General features: G+C 37.1%; 2 long non-coding RNA genes across 2 annotated transcripts; one reads left to right on the plus strand and one right to left on the minus strand.

Annotated features, from left to right (window-relative positions):
* The first annotated feature begins 735 nt into the window (after positions 1 to 735).
* On the plus strand, positions 736 to 1,588 carry LOC110674524. The gene is made up of 2 exons (XR_002498950.1): positions 736 to 945; positions 1,012 to 1,588. It is a non-coding gene; the product is annotated as an uncharacterized LOC110674524 (long non-coding RNA).
* Positions 1,589 to 12,710: 11,122 nt separating this feature from the next.
* LOC110674525 lies at positions 12,711 to 13,292 on the minus strand. Its single transcript, XR_002498951.1, has 2 exons — positions 13,062 to 13,292; positions 12,711 to 12,974 (listed from the first exon to the last, which is right to left on the minus strand). It is a non-coding gene; the product is annotated as an uncharacterized LOC110674525 (long non-coding RNA).
* Positions 13,293 to 15,218: the final 1,926 nt, after the last annotated feature.

Raw genomic sequence — 15,218 nt, forward strand, 5'->3', positions numbered from 1 at the left:
CCCTGGACGTGGTTAAGGCGAAGCTGATGGACGAATACCATCGTCGCCTTGAGCGTGGGGATGTTAAGGTGAAAGCTGAGAAGGCAATGCGATCGACGGAAAATAAATGGAACAGCGGTAAGGAGTCTCGAGTGTGCCACCACTGCAAGAAGCCCGGCCATCTCCGCCGGAACTGTAGGAAGCTGCTTGCCTCCAAGTCGGGAGGCGAAAATAGTTCTAAAAGTGAACCGAAGAACGAAGGGGCCAAAGCCGCCCACAGTGACAGCCGCAGTGTGGCATTCACTGCCGGTGAAAAGTGTTTGTCGTGGGTAATCGACAGTGGGGCAAGTGCCCACATGACCAGCGACAAGTCGTTTTTCGAGGAGCTGCGGGAATTTCCTGGCGGCTGGATTACAGTGGCCGATGGCAAGAAGGTGCAAATCCAAGGAGAAGGAAGCGGATTGCTGATCGGCGTTGATAACAACAACAGAACGGTGCGTATTACTTTGGCGAATGTGAAGTACGTGCCTGGGCTATCTACTAGCCTGATTTCCGTCGGCATGCTGGCGCAAAAGCAGTTGACGGTGTGTTTCGACGATACGAGTTGCCGAGTGGTCGATTCTGCTGGCGACGTTGTTGCTATGGGTGGTCGTTGTGGCAACCTGTACAACCTACGGTGCGGCGAATCTTCGTTGAGGGCCAGCGACGGTCATCAGCATCTGGTGAACTGCCAACACCAGTGGCATCATAGACTTAAAGAGTAAGACCTTGGACTGTCGAAGAAACGGCTTCAAATTTTGGGGACCAGTCGGGTACCCAGTAAAAGCATTTTCCGTGTAGTTTAATTTCCGTGCACATCGAACTGTCTGATTGACGTTTATTTTTTTGACAGTTCGTTGTCGAGTTTTATGTTTTGTTTTGTTGTTTCTTTTCTTGTCAACTTTTTTTATCATCAGGCGGAATAATGTAAGTATTTTATGGATTTTTTATATTAACTCATCAATAAATCAATCCGATTTGTTTTAATTTCAGGCCGAAATCCAAAATTGTTGGAGATCAGCACCCCACACAACTCGTTCCTGGTGAGAAGGATCCGTGACGGGCAAGACATATCAAGGCCAAAATCCAGTACAAGGATGGAATCCCGCCAGAAGGAGTCCACCGAGTCCACCCTCCACTTATTGCTGCGCCTCCACGGTTATGTCAAGAAGCGCAAGAAGAATAATTACTCCACCCCAACATCAAGCACAGGAGGAAGAAGGTCAAACTTGCCGTCCTCAAGTAGTAAAAGGTCGATGAAAACGGCAAGATCCACCTACGTCGTGAGTGCACCAGCGAGTCCTGCTGTGCCGGAGTCGTCATGGCCACCCATGAAGATCGTCACTACTGCAGCAAGTGCCACCTGACCCTAATCTATTCCAAGCAGGAGGAAAAGTGAAAGGTGGCAAGCCTTCGCTTTCTCCGGGTGTTATTTTGCGTTTACTAAGTAACAATGCCCGAAGGGATCTTCTTCTCTAATGTTTAAGGATTATGAAAAAAATAATGGAACTCAAATCCTCAAAAGAAAAGCTTGATACGGCTGCACATTCCGTATTGACACCTAAAAAAAGTGGATCGAAGAATTGGAATGATTCCCCCGAGAAACCGGAAGATTCCTCAGAATCCGATGATTCCTCCGGGAAAAGATGAATTTTCCGCAGAATCAAATCAATTCAAATCATAATTACCAAAAACAAAGATCTAGGGGCCTTCCTTAGCCGAGTGGTTAGAGTCCGCGGCTACAAAGCAAAGCCATGCTGAAGGTGTCTGGGTTCGATTCCCGGTCGGTCCAGGATCTTTTCGTAAAGGAAATTTCCTTGAATTCCCTGGGCATAGAGTATAATCGTACCTGCCACACGATATACGAATGCGAAAATTGAAACTTTGGCAAAGAAAGCTCTCAGTTTAATAACTGGTGAATTGCTCATAAGAACACTAAGCAGAGAAGCAGGCTCTGTCCCAGTGAGGACGTTAATGTCAAGAAGAAGAAGGGTCTTCTCGTTTTTTAATTACATTTTGACTTATAAATTAAAAAATAAAATTCTGTAAAAAATTTAAACAAGACAGTACATATATAACTCATTCGAACATTCAGCCTTCAATTAAAAGACTACTGATTATGCTACCTTCGCACAGTCAAGACACTGTGGGTCTGTGGCCCTATAATAATTTATCAGTGGGTAGTTTAGACTTTAAATTAAATTCAAAAAGACATGTTTGTGATAAATAGGTGAATATATAATGTGCCGAATTCTTTATTTAAACCTCTTATTTTAAATAATTTATACAAATTATAGTACTGACCCGATTTAGTCAGCCCCCGATTTTGTCAGATTTTTTATATATCTTCTTCTTTCTGGCATTACGTCCCCACTGGGACAGAGCCTGCATCTAAGCTTAGTGTTCTTATGAGCACTTCCACAGCTATTAACTGAGAGCTTACTATGCCAATGACCATTTTTGGATGTGTATATCGTGTGGCAGGTACGAAGATACTCTATGCCCTGGGAAGTCGAGAAAATTTCCAACCCGAAAAGATCCTCGACCAGTGGGATTCGAACCCACGACCCTCAGCTTGGTCTTGCTGAATAGTTGCGCGTTTACCGCTACGGCTATCTGGGTCCCCTTTTTTTCTGTATATGTCAAAACTTTTCTTTCATCATACTTTATCCCGTTTTAATATACTGATGATGATGCTTGATTGCATGCATGCATGAGCGTAGCCAGATAGGATAATGCTTGCCCCCAGTGGACGATGGAAAATATTTACTACGGGAGTAATTCGTGTGTTTGAATTCTTCAAAGATTGTCTCCAGCATTCGTATTTATACGATAATTACGTCATGATGAATGGGAAATCTTATGAAGTCCACCGAACAGTCAGGTTTTTGAAATACAACTTGCCATAAATTATTCGAAGGTTTTATCAATTTTGGAGTAGTCTGCCGAAAATCATTTAGGCAACTCAAAAAGATTCTGCTTGATGTATTGTCAGCTGATTCATCATTTAAATAAATCTTTTCAGGAATTCTTCAAAATACCACTTTGGAGAAAGCTCCTCTCATTTTCCCAACAATTTCTCTAGGGGTTTTATTTATATTCCTCTATATATTTCTTCAAGGTGTTTCTTCAATTATCCTCGTAATTATTCCAAAAATCGTTCCTAGGAGTACCTCGAATTTCTCCGTCGATTCCTCAACAATATATTAAAGTGTTTTTTGGGAATGCCTTTTTCGAACTCTTCCATACAAATTTAATTAAGTATGTATGCTGAATCTCGGCTTAAATTAAACGAGATATGCACAGTAGTCGACAAATTAATTTTAAGAGATCTCGAGTATAAGTAAATCGTGCTTCGTAACTAAGAAACTTGACAATTTTTTAGATTGATCTCGGTTAAAATTGGAAAACCGAGATTCGCATAACCGAGTTCATGACAAACGAATTAGGTGTGTAGGTTCTTGAATATATCTAGGATTTTTCTCAATACTACTCCAAAACTCAATTTATGGAATCCATATGGAACTTAAAAAAAATGCTCAAGCAATAGTTTCATAAATTGTTATATACCTCAATATTTTTTTTATTTCTTTAATAGTATCATTCCAAACATTACATTCATTTCTTATATCTAGGTGTTCTGTGTTATTAGACAACACTATCATCCTAATTTGGTAAAACAAACTTAAGATTTTATTAACATTTTGTTAACAACATATTACATTTCATTTGCCGTAGCAGTTCAGATTTTTTACAGGTGAGTTGATTCAGAGAAAAAAAAACGCTTTGAATATACTTAACCTAATATAACCTAAACATATAACGCATTAATCGTGACAATAGAAGATTGTAAGAATTGTTGCCTGAAATTATTATTTTTTTTTACATTTGTTCCAATGTTTCAACATTGGATATTCTATGTAACTCATTGGTACTATACCAGGAAGGAAGCTTCAGAATCATTTTCAAAATTTTATTTTGAATTCTTTGCGGAGCTTTCTTCCTGGTACAGGTCGGACTCGATTATCCGGAGTATCGATTTTTTTTTCACTCCGGATAATCGAATCCTCCGGATAATCAAATCACTAAGAAAAAAATGAAATCTTCGATAAAAGAACTTAAATATTATCTGTTTTTGTTGTTTTACTTATATGATGCGGGGGCGTAGCCAGAAATTATTTCTAGGAACAGTAGGGGTCTTTACAAGAAAAAAAAATTTTTTTGACCATCATACACAAAAAATCACTTTTTCAAACCCCCCTTTTCTTAAATACGTACAAAACTGCAAAACCAATCATATTGTATATTGCAATACCAAATTATCACAGATTTATGCATAAAAATTGAAAAACAAGAACATCAAAAAACAAATTCCGGATAATCGAGTCTAAAATTCCGGATAATCGAATCCCTGGATAATCGAGTCTCCGGATAATCGAGTCCGACCTGTATTACAACAGCTAGTCCATATCGGTACAGCACCCAACATGGCTGGCCTGAAAATTTGTTTGCGTATCAAAAGCCTGTTCTTAAGACAAAGTTTTGATTTTCTATTAATAAGGAGATAGAGACATTTTACATATTTGTTAAATTTGGCTTGAATGCCCTTAATGTGATTTTTGAAAGTTAAATTCATATCTAGCATGAGCCCTAAATACTTAACTTCATTTGGCTCATCGTGACAACGTGTCTACTTGAAGGTTTCAAATGAAGAGCTTTTGGTTTATGTGGGAATATTATTAGTTGAGTTTTGGAAGCATTAGGAGAAATCTTGTATTTTTGCAAGTATGAAGAAAAAATTTCCAAGCTTCTTTGCAATCGACTACAGATGACAGGCAGACTTCGTCCTTTATATACCTCAATAATAATCTTCGTATTTGTACTCCTTGTTAAATTCTTTCAGGGGTTTATTCAGATATTTCTCGAGATATTCTTTTAATTGCTTCCTAAAGTTTTGCTTTGAATGAGTCCATAATCTTTTTATACGAACCCTCCAAAAATACGATTTTTGAAGCTTGCTCAGGACATTCTTGATGAAGTTTGACTTGGGACTCATACAAAATCTGTTTCTCGATAGTTCGAATATGCTTTTAAAAACTGTTCTACAGGTTCCTTCAGAAATTCTTTTAATTTATCTTCTCAAATTTTCGCAAAATTGCTAAGGTTATCGAAGGATTCCTACACGAATCATCTAGAAAGATTTTAAGAAACCGACAAAGAATTTCACTAAGATACTTTTAAGCATTTAATCCATAGAAATAAATGCTTCTTAGTTTCCATACTATAGGAAAATTTATTTATAAACATTCCAAGTCAAATTGTTCATGAAATGCCTGCAAAATTTATAAATTAACTCTAAAAAAAACACTTTTGGAGGAATGTTATTATGGATCCCTTCATGAATTCCGGTATTCTGAGAGAAATTCTAAGATAATTCAACGGTCATACCCAAGGAACAATTGGTAGCTTTTAAGATACTTACGTGTTTAATACAAACTGCATAGCAGCAACCATTGCTGAACAAAATTTTAGTTGAATAATTAATTGAATAAAATTAATTTCCGCTCATAAAAAAGCTGTTATTCCACTTGCAGTTTGTGTTTTGAATAAGAGCTGAATAAACCTCCGAAAATGCAAATATAGTAGCTTTTGTTCTGCAACACATAAGAAGTTTAACAATTGACTGATTAAAAGCTTCTATAGGTTGTAGTAATTATTTTAGTAGCGTATTGAACAATTGATTAACAACAAATCGTACAAAAGTTTTAGTGTCTAATACTTAAAATGTTGACCAGCTTGATTAGTAAAACCTATAAACAATGTGAATAACAGTACATGAGTATGCTCTTATTCAAGTAAAACATATTATGTCTTTTTATGTTATTTTCAAATGTTTCAAATGTTTTTCAAATCAAATCCAAGACGTGTATGCAATGGATGGATTAACGTAATGGACGTAATGGCGACGTAATGGATCAACGAGGGTAAAGTTCGAATCACATTGGATTAAAAATATCAAAATTTAAATTTTCCACATGTAGTGATCATCATCTGTGACGTTATTGATATCGGAAAAGTTACTAATCATAACATTTTTAATGATAATCGAAGTATAAATAATAATTTAACAACAGTTACATGAAAGTGGTTACCCAACTTACAGTCAAGTGTCACAAATAAACATACATAGTTAATTATTGTTGAATAATGATGACAGCTGAAAAAATGCCCTACAAAGAGCTGAGAAGATGCTATTTAGATCCAAATTTAAGTCAATGTTCAACATTTTTCATTGGAATGAATAATAGTAGAATCAACACTTATTAAACTTCTCCAAAGAATCTCTACCGACTTGTCAAGATTGTTTTACTAATGAGTTGAACAAGTCATTTTTCCTTCTATTAAAGAGCCAATATTCCACCAAACAAATATAATTGTGTAAACAGATGCACAGGAGACGAACTAACGTTTTGGTTGCTTCGCACTTCAGCTGTTTCCATGTTTAACATGAACATGATCAAAAGCTGAATAGGTATTTTATAAAATCCTAATACAACATATATCATCCAAAGAAGTCCAAAATAACGATTACTAAACACATTGTTCAGCAACAAAGAAGCCTTACAAAAGAGGTCACACCATAGCCAAATTTTTGAAAAATGGACAAAATATCTAAAAATTGCGTTGTATTCCTAATGTATTGCAATGTTCAACTTACTAATATTATAAATATTTATTTTTATTTGAGTGGCTTTTCGCCCTTGGCGAATTCGCCACTAACTTACTAATATATAAAAACATGTTGGATACAATAATAACTGATGCTTTCTCAATACAATATTCAATTATGTTTAGAAAATATTTTGAATTAGTCTCCTGACATAGGATTATTGATTGAAATATATTTTATATTTGTATAATGTTTAATAGATGGAAAAAGTACCGTAATCCGGGGTATCATTGATCAGCGGGGTAACATTGATCGAAATGACTCATATCGTTAAATCATTTATTGATGTAACATTTCCAAATCATGAATAGTGCGTCTCTTACTTATATTCATAAGCTAATAATAGTGAATATATATGCGAGAATTGCGTTTACCTTATGCGTAAATTTGGCAACTTTTCTAAACAATGATTTTAATGGTTAAGGATGACACTACCGAACATTTATGTCTCACATAAGTTCTGCAAACGATATGAGCAAGGAAAATGCTATTCTTACTAAAAAATGGCATCGCTGAAAACAATTCCGTCGTCAAAATGTTTATAAGTATGCTCAATTAGGCAACATTACCGAATTACTATTAAGAATACAAAATTCACTTATGAAATTGCCTACCTTTAGGCGTATTCCGTGGTTCGAGGTGTTTTTAATTTTGAAATAACTCAAAAAGTAAATGACTTGCAAGCATTTGGCCTTCATGTTTGGCTTCAGGGGCCATGATTTAAGTAAGTAACGACATTTTCAATATTACGGAACGTTGTTTACATAGATGATCAATGTTACCCCATATCAGCTAAATCAAAAAATCGCCTAAAACATTTTTTTTACATACTTAAATCTTTCAATAATCAAAATACAATATACATACACGAGCTATGGATGGCAGTACTTGTTTTAAAAATATAAAATTTGCAACATTTGCATTTTCGAACGAAATATTAAAGAAATTTTCAGAAAAATGATCAATGTTACCCCGAATTACGGTACGACAAATAATTAAAATATTAACCTAGTAGAAATATTATACATTTAATAAATGAATTTCAGTTAAGTTAGATGAACAATTCAATTAAAAAAAATGAAATTCGATTAATCATTTCAGACTGTTTTTTCTTTGTGAATAGACTTTATTTTTGACCAGCATTGAAATAAATTTTCTCACTGTGCGCTATAAATAGCCAACTGAGTTAGCTCGCATCAGTACTGAACAGCAGCAGAAGTAATGCGCTTATTCAGTTGTTGATCAGCATAGCACGTGTTGATTAGTTATTGTTGAATAGAAGCTCAAGCATGATCAATAATCAGCTACAAGAGGTTTATATTGGGCACTGGAAGGCTGATATATGAATTCAAGGATGGCGCAGATGGCAAGGTATACCACTGACGATGGGAAGGTCTCGAGTTTGAATCCAGTATACAGGTAATTATTGAAAGTGTGGTTATTAATTCATGATAAAGGTATACACTGCATTTGATTTATAAAGTGTTAGCTATTTTTGATCATTTATTTGTTTTCAACCAATTTTGTGGCAGTTGAATAAAAGCTGAGATGAATGCTTATAAAGCGATTTTGAAGTTGTAGAATTAAGTCAATATACAACGACACGCTTTATAACTTCTCCAAGTTTGTGTGAACAACGCCTGAACAAAGGCTTCACTTGCAAATAGTTAAAATGTTGTTAAACATGATGCTGAATTAAACTGCAATAATGTAGTTTGTTAAACTAGCGTTGTTAAATCATCAAACCTTATTAAGCTGAGTGAAACCTGAATAAACATTATTACAATATAAGATTACAGTCACTAAATGATAAGAAGCTTAATAATTTCGCCAGATTTGCTTGAACAATGTGTGCGTAGCAGCTGCAAAGTAATATAATAAAGCAACTATTCAGTATGTAGTTGTGAAAAATTGCTTAATAAATGATTATAAAATACGCAAATGTTTCTTGGGTATACAACTTGAAACTCAGCTTGATCCCGGTTGTCTTACTGACCAGAGCAATATTGCCGATTAAAGGGACCACAACGAATCGGATCTTCAGAACTTTTTCAATTGGTTCTAAAATACTTCTAGCATTTGGGATGTTTCCAGAATGGCTCTGGGTTGCTTCTAGAATTGTTCTAGAATGCTTCCAGAACTGTTCTGGAAATCTTCTAGACTTGTTCTGGAATGCTTCCAGAATTGTTCTGGTATGGTTCCAGAATTGTTCTGGAATGCTTCAAGAATTGTTTTAGGATGCTTCCTGAATTTCTCTGGGATGCTTCCGGAATTGTTCTGGAATGCTTCCAGAATTGTTCTGGGATGCACCCAAAATGGTTCTAAAATACTTCTAGCATTTGGGATGCTTCCTGAATGGCTCTGGGTTGCTTCCAGAATTGTTCTAGAACGCTTCCAGAACTGTTCTGGAAATCTTCTAGACTTGTTCTGGACTGCTTCCAGAATTGTTCTGGTATGGTTCTTTCGTTCTAATTAAGTTAAAAAAGCTACCACTACTATTACACGAATTACCAATAATAAACTTCCAATCAATGATAATAAATAACCTATATAAAACAATACTATTCATAATTGATTGAATTTTATGAATTCTAAATTTACTGCCCTAATCTGCCAAAATAGTAATATAGTTCATAAATTTAAAATTTATATTTATTATATTAGAGTCTTTTCGTATTATATAATATAATAATTAATTAAAGATCGAAACCAACGTCGGTTTGAACTCAGATCATGTAAGAATTCATAGGTCGAACAGAAGAACTCTAACATAAATTACGCTGTTATCCCTAACGTAACTTAATATTTTAATCAATAACTGGATCAAATATTCATAATTTAATGTGAACAAAACATGAAAGTTTTTTTTTTAATTTTATTACCACCCCAGAATTTTTTTTATTAAAATATACCTTTTTTATTTTTATATATAATATAAATTTTATAATTATTCAAAATTAAAAATCTATAGTGTCTTCACGTCTTTCAATTACATTTTAACTTTTTAATAAAAAAAAAATCTATAAAAATTCATTCAATCATTCATACAAGCCTTCAGTTACTGATTATACTACTTTCGCACAGTCAAAATAGTCCGGCCCTTTAATAATTTATCAGTGGGCAGGTTAGACTTTAAATTGAATTCAAAAAGACATATTTTTGATGATAGATAGGTGAATTTATTATTTGACGAATTCCTTGAATAGCCTTTTATTTTAAATAATGCATATAAATTAAATACCTATACTAATTTTATCATAAAAAATATTCCACAGTAAGTTTTAAACTTCGAGAAAAAATAATTTAATAATTAATTTATTAATAAATCCTGATACACAAGGTACAATAAACAAAATTTTACTTTTAACTAAATTAATATCATTCAAATAAAAAAATATAATAAAAAATTTTTGATTCCCAGGAGTTATAGAAGGATTATTAATTGAATTAATGGTTTAATTTTAATATCTTAACAAACAAAAATGCTGATTTAATGCTTATTTCTTATAATTTAAATATTATTGTTTCATTTTACAACTTTACTTTCAATAAATATTGGAGCTTTAGGGGGATTAAATCAATCATCATTACGTAAATGAATATTTTTTTCATCAATTAATAGTATTGGCTGAATATAAATAGCTATAATAAATAATAAGCTTTTATAACTAACTTATTTTTTTATTATTTATTATATCTATTTTCTCAATATTCAATAATTTTAAATTCTTTCATTTTAATCAAATCTTTAACTTTTCAATAAAAAATCCTTATATGATTTTTTTTATATTCTTCAATTTATTATCATTAGGAGGAATGCCTCCATTTTTAAGATTTTTACCTAAACGACTAGTTAAATTTAGAAGAAATAAATCATTTATTTATTTTATTTATTGCTGTTTTAACTTTAATTACTTTATATTACTATTTATGAATATATTATAGTTATATATTCAATTATAATGAAAACTCATGGTTATTCTTATATATAAATATACGCCAAAACTTCAGCTAATTAAACGCGACAATAATTAATTTCAACAAATCATAAAGATATTGGAACTTTATATTTTATGTTTGGAGTATGATCCGGAATAATAGGAACTTCTCTAAGAATTTTAAATTGTGCTGAACTTAGTCATCCTGAAATATTTATTGGAAACGATCAACATTGTATTATTGTATTATATTATTGTAACAGCTCATGCATTTATTATAATTTTTTATATTAATACCAATTATAATTGAATGTCTTGGAAATTGATTAGTTCCTTTAATATGTGTTGTTATTACAGCTATTTTTTGTTTTTTTCAATTTCTATCCGAAATTTAAATATACTTTTCTTTGACCATATTGGGGGGGAGACTTATTATATACCAACATTTATTTTGACATCTAGAAGTTTATATTATAATTTCACCAGGATTTGGTATAATTTATCACATTGTTACCCAAGAAAGTAATACTTGTCGTAATTAACGAGGAATTAAAAACAAATATCTTGACAAATTTTTAGATAAATGTCTGATAAAATTCTCTGAGGAATAAACATCTTATCTTCTAGTTCCTGTTAAGCATTTTTTGTTTGTTTTATTGGTACTAATTTGGTCCTTTTTTGACCCTTTTTAATCCCTGGAGAAATTCTTGTAGGAGCTCCTGCTACTCAGCGAATACTTAATGGATTCAAATATTTTTTGTCAGTATACTGTTAGACATACCTAGTTTCTAAAAGTTGCCAGAGGATCTCGGGAATATTCCTGTGGCCGGAGGACACTCGGACTTAATGCCACGAAGAACCGGCTATAGATTTGATGCATACTAAACCGTTTCAATTCTTGAAAAGTAGAGATTAAACATAATAGTTAATAAAAATGCATTTCCATAAACGCACAGATGTTTAGTTACAAATTAATCACTTTAAAGTTAATATGAGGCGCCCAGGGATCCAGAAATGGTAATCAAATTAAGAAAACATAGTTATCCAATTTAGTAGTTTCTCAAATGGTTGTTTTCTTGTTGCGTTTTCTCCAAATCCACATCATAACCGATTCCGGAAACAATCTGAAACTTGAAATTTGCGTTCCTACAGGGGCACAAATGCCCAGTACCCTTCTCACCCCGCCTGACCCAGTGATCCATCGGAATAACTCCGACCACAGGAACATTCCCGTGAACCTTTGGCCACTTTTAGAAACTAGATATGTGCAAAATTATACATGCTCTTCAAGGATTTCTTCACAGATTTCTCGAGGGAACGCTTAAGAATTCTAGTCATTCCAGTAAATTCTCAGTCCCACTGCTCGTAGATCTTCTCGTCGGGATTTCCGAGGACAAGGGTTCCGTCATCTTGAACCAACGCTCGCGTTCCGTTTCCGATGGACAGTTGATGATCATTTCGATAGTTTTTCCCTCGTGGTTCTCCATCAGCGTCATTATAATCAGGTGCTTTTCGATGGCTTGCATCTCCTTGGTCGGCAGCTGAGGCACAATATCCCCGGAGTTGACCGTCAGCAGGGCACGTGGACAGTAGTCCGTGACTAGGTAGGTTTCGTCGCCCTTGGTCAGCACGATCAAATCGGTGAACAGAAACGCGTAGATGCCGAACTTCTTGCCGAAGGTGAGTTTGGCGTCGTCACCGCGCCACAGCAAGTGCACCAGTTCGCCCTTTCTCTCCAGCTTACACATCACGCTGGCTGGTGGACCGATTCCGCGACGGGTATTCAATCTGCCGCAAAATCATCTCCATCTCGTACATCTGTTCGCTACGAAGGTCTTTTCCCAGCTGATGAACTCGTCTTCGTCCGATTTGAGTCGTTGAAGAACGGCGTCCAGCAGGAGGCGTATCCGTGTTATCCGCTGCATCGGAAGCATCAGGAAGGATGACAGACTGAGGCCACAGCAAATCGGGTCTGATTCCAACTCCAGCTGCGTTTTGGTGAACTCGGTTTTGTTCACCTTGACGTTCTTTAGGGTGCGATCGATCTTCGCTTGGTGCTCGCAGTAGTTAACGTACACGTGGAAGTGTTTCTCGGCGTGCTTGTACATACTGCGACTGAGGCCCAGGAGCATGATGTTGTCCTGCTAACAGTTTTCTAAATCGGAGCACTCGTGCACGGGGACAATGTTGGCGAAGAGCGTCTTGCGCTCGGAAGACGTTAGCACCTTGATGTCCCGGAAGGCCGGATGAATTTGTTGAAGATATTTGTGCTATCGTTGTGTGGTAGGCTTTGATTAGATTTGGAAATAAATTCAGATTATTGTATGCACCTACAGAGAGTGAACGTACTCAATTCAAGTTATCACAATACTTACTTACTGGGGAACTTCGGTGACCGAGTTTGTAATAAAATCACTTTCGGATCGTTGCGAATTGGATGCAAAATTTGCAACAACAACAAACTGTTGATGCAAACAATAAAAACAAAACCGATCGAATAAAAAGGGACAAACAAAAATTATGGAACTGTGGAAAACGTCAAATGAGCGTGGGTACCGTGGGTCGTTCACATTCTACAAACCGTTCGCCCGAAAAAATCGAGAGTTTCATATTGATTGATGGTGGCATCGCCGGTTGGGCCACCGCGATTGGGCGGCCATCGAGCGAATCAACAAAGAGCAACTAGCGAGTGGCGTAAAGGTGAGTGATTGCAATCTAAAATTAGTATGCGAGTGCTGCTTGGAGGGCAAATCTGCCCGTAGTCCCTTTCCTCCGGTGACAGACCGGAAATCTTCTGCCGTCTTGGATATCGTGCACACAGACTTGTGTGGCCCGATGAAGCACACGACGCCGAGCGGTAATCGGTACGTGATGCATATCGTGGACGACTACAGCAGATTTACCGTTACGTATCTGCTACGAAACAAGAGCGAAGCTGCACAGAACCTGAAGGATTATGTTCGCTGGACCGCGAACATTTTTGGCCGCAAACCGAAGGTGATCCGTTCGGATGGTGGCGGTGAATTCGAAAACGGAGAGCTTCGTCGATTCTACAAAGAAGAAGGCATCAAACCGCAATTCACCACACCGTACACGCCGCAGCAGAATGGAGTGGCCGAACGGAAGAACCGTTCCATTACTGAAATGGCTACGTGTATGTTGCTGGACGCCGGACTCGACAAGCGTTATTGGGGCGAAGCGGTGTTGACAGCGACGTACCTGCAGAACCGTCTGCCCTCCCGATCTGTTCCTAAGACTCCGCACGAGCTTTGGTGGGGCCGCAAACCGCACTTGAGTCATCTGCGGGTCTTCGGTTCGCACGCCTACGTGCATGTTCCCGATGTCAAGCGTAGCAAGATGGACGGAAAAGCAACGAAGCTAGTGTTCGTCGGATATTCGCTCGAGCACAAGGGTTCCCGTTTTCTCGATCCGGAAACGGAATTAATCACGATAAGCAGGGACGCAAAGTTTTTGGAGCTCGGAAACGGTACGCCTTCCGTCGAGATTCGGATAGCTGCGTCAGATCCTGGTAAGCAGCCGGCAGTGGACAGCGAGATAAAGCTGATACCCTTTAAGGAGGAGGATGATGAGCTTCCGGCGAGTGAAACATCAGGTGTTAACGATTCATTCGAGTCTGCAAATCAAGACGTCGAGCCTGCGGAGGACGTTCGACGATCCCATCGGGAAACGCGCGGAAAGGCTCCGCGACGATTTGATGACTACGTACTGGACTACGACGTTGGAATAGCTGCTTGCGCCATGGAAGAGCCATCAACTTTCCAAGAAGCCGTCGAGATCCCGCAATGGCGTCGGGCAATGAATGATGAAATGGAATCGCACAAGCAAAGCGGTACCTGGGAACTCGTGCCGTTGCCGCCTGCACGAAAGCCAGTAGGTTCGAAGTGGGTTTTTCGTCTGAAGCGGAACGAGCACGGTGAAGTGGTGAAGCATAAGGCACGAATAGTAGCACAGGCGTTGACTTCGAGCAAACGTTTGCACCGGTTACGTGTCATGCTACCCTGCGTACGTTTTTGACTGTAGCGGCCAAGAGAGGTTTGACCGTTCAGCATTTCGACGTTAAAACCGCTTACCTCTACGGATCGCTAGAAGAGGAGGTGTTTATGAAACAGCCTGTTGGATACGAAGCTAAGGGAAAGGAGGAGATGGTGTGTCGGCTTAAACGTAGTATATACGGCCTTCGCCAGTCGGCAAGGTGCTGGCGCCGAAAATTGAACGAGATCCTGATGAAGTACGGATTCAAACCAGCTGATTCTGATCCGTGCCTCTACATCAAGGAAACAGCAACGACTATGGTTTACCTGTTGGTCTATGTTGATGACCTGCTCATCGGATCGTCGGAAGAGGCTGAGATTGCGAAGCTTTTCCAGAGTTTGCAGAAGGAGTTCCAGATGACAAGCTTGGGTGAAGTGCGCCATTTCCTTGGCCTGGAAGTGAGTCGCGACGGTGATCGATACAAGCTACGTTTGGGAACCTACATCGACAACCTGATCAAGAAGTTCGGCATGGTGGAT

Source organism: Aedes aegypti, chromosome 1 (assembly GCF_002204515.2).
Source record: "Aedes aegypti strain LVP_AGWG chromosome 1, AaegL5.0 Primary Assembly, whole genome shotgun sequence".
In the NCBI taxonomy this organism is placed as follows: Eukaryota; Metazoa; Arthropoda; class Insecta; order Diptera; family Culicidae; genus Aedes; species Aedes aegypti.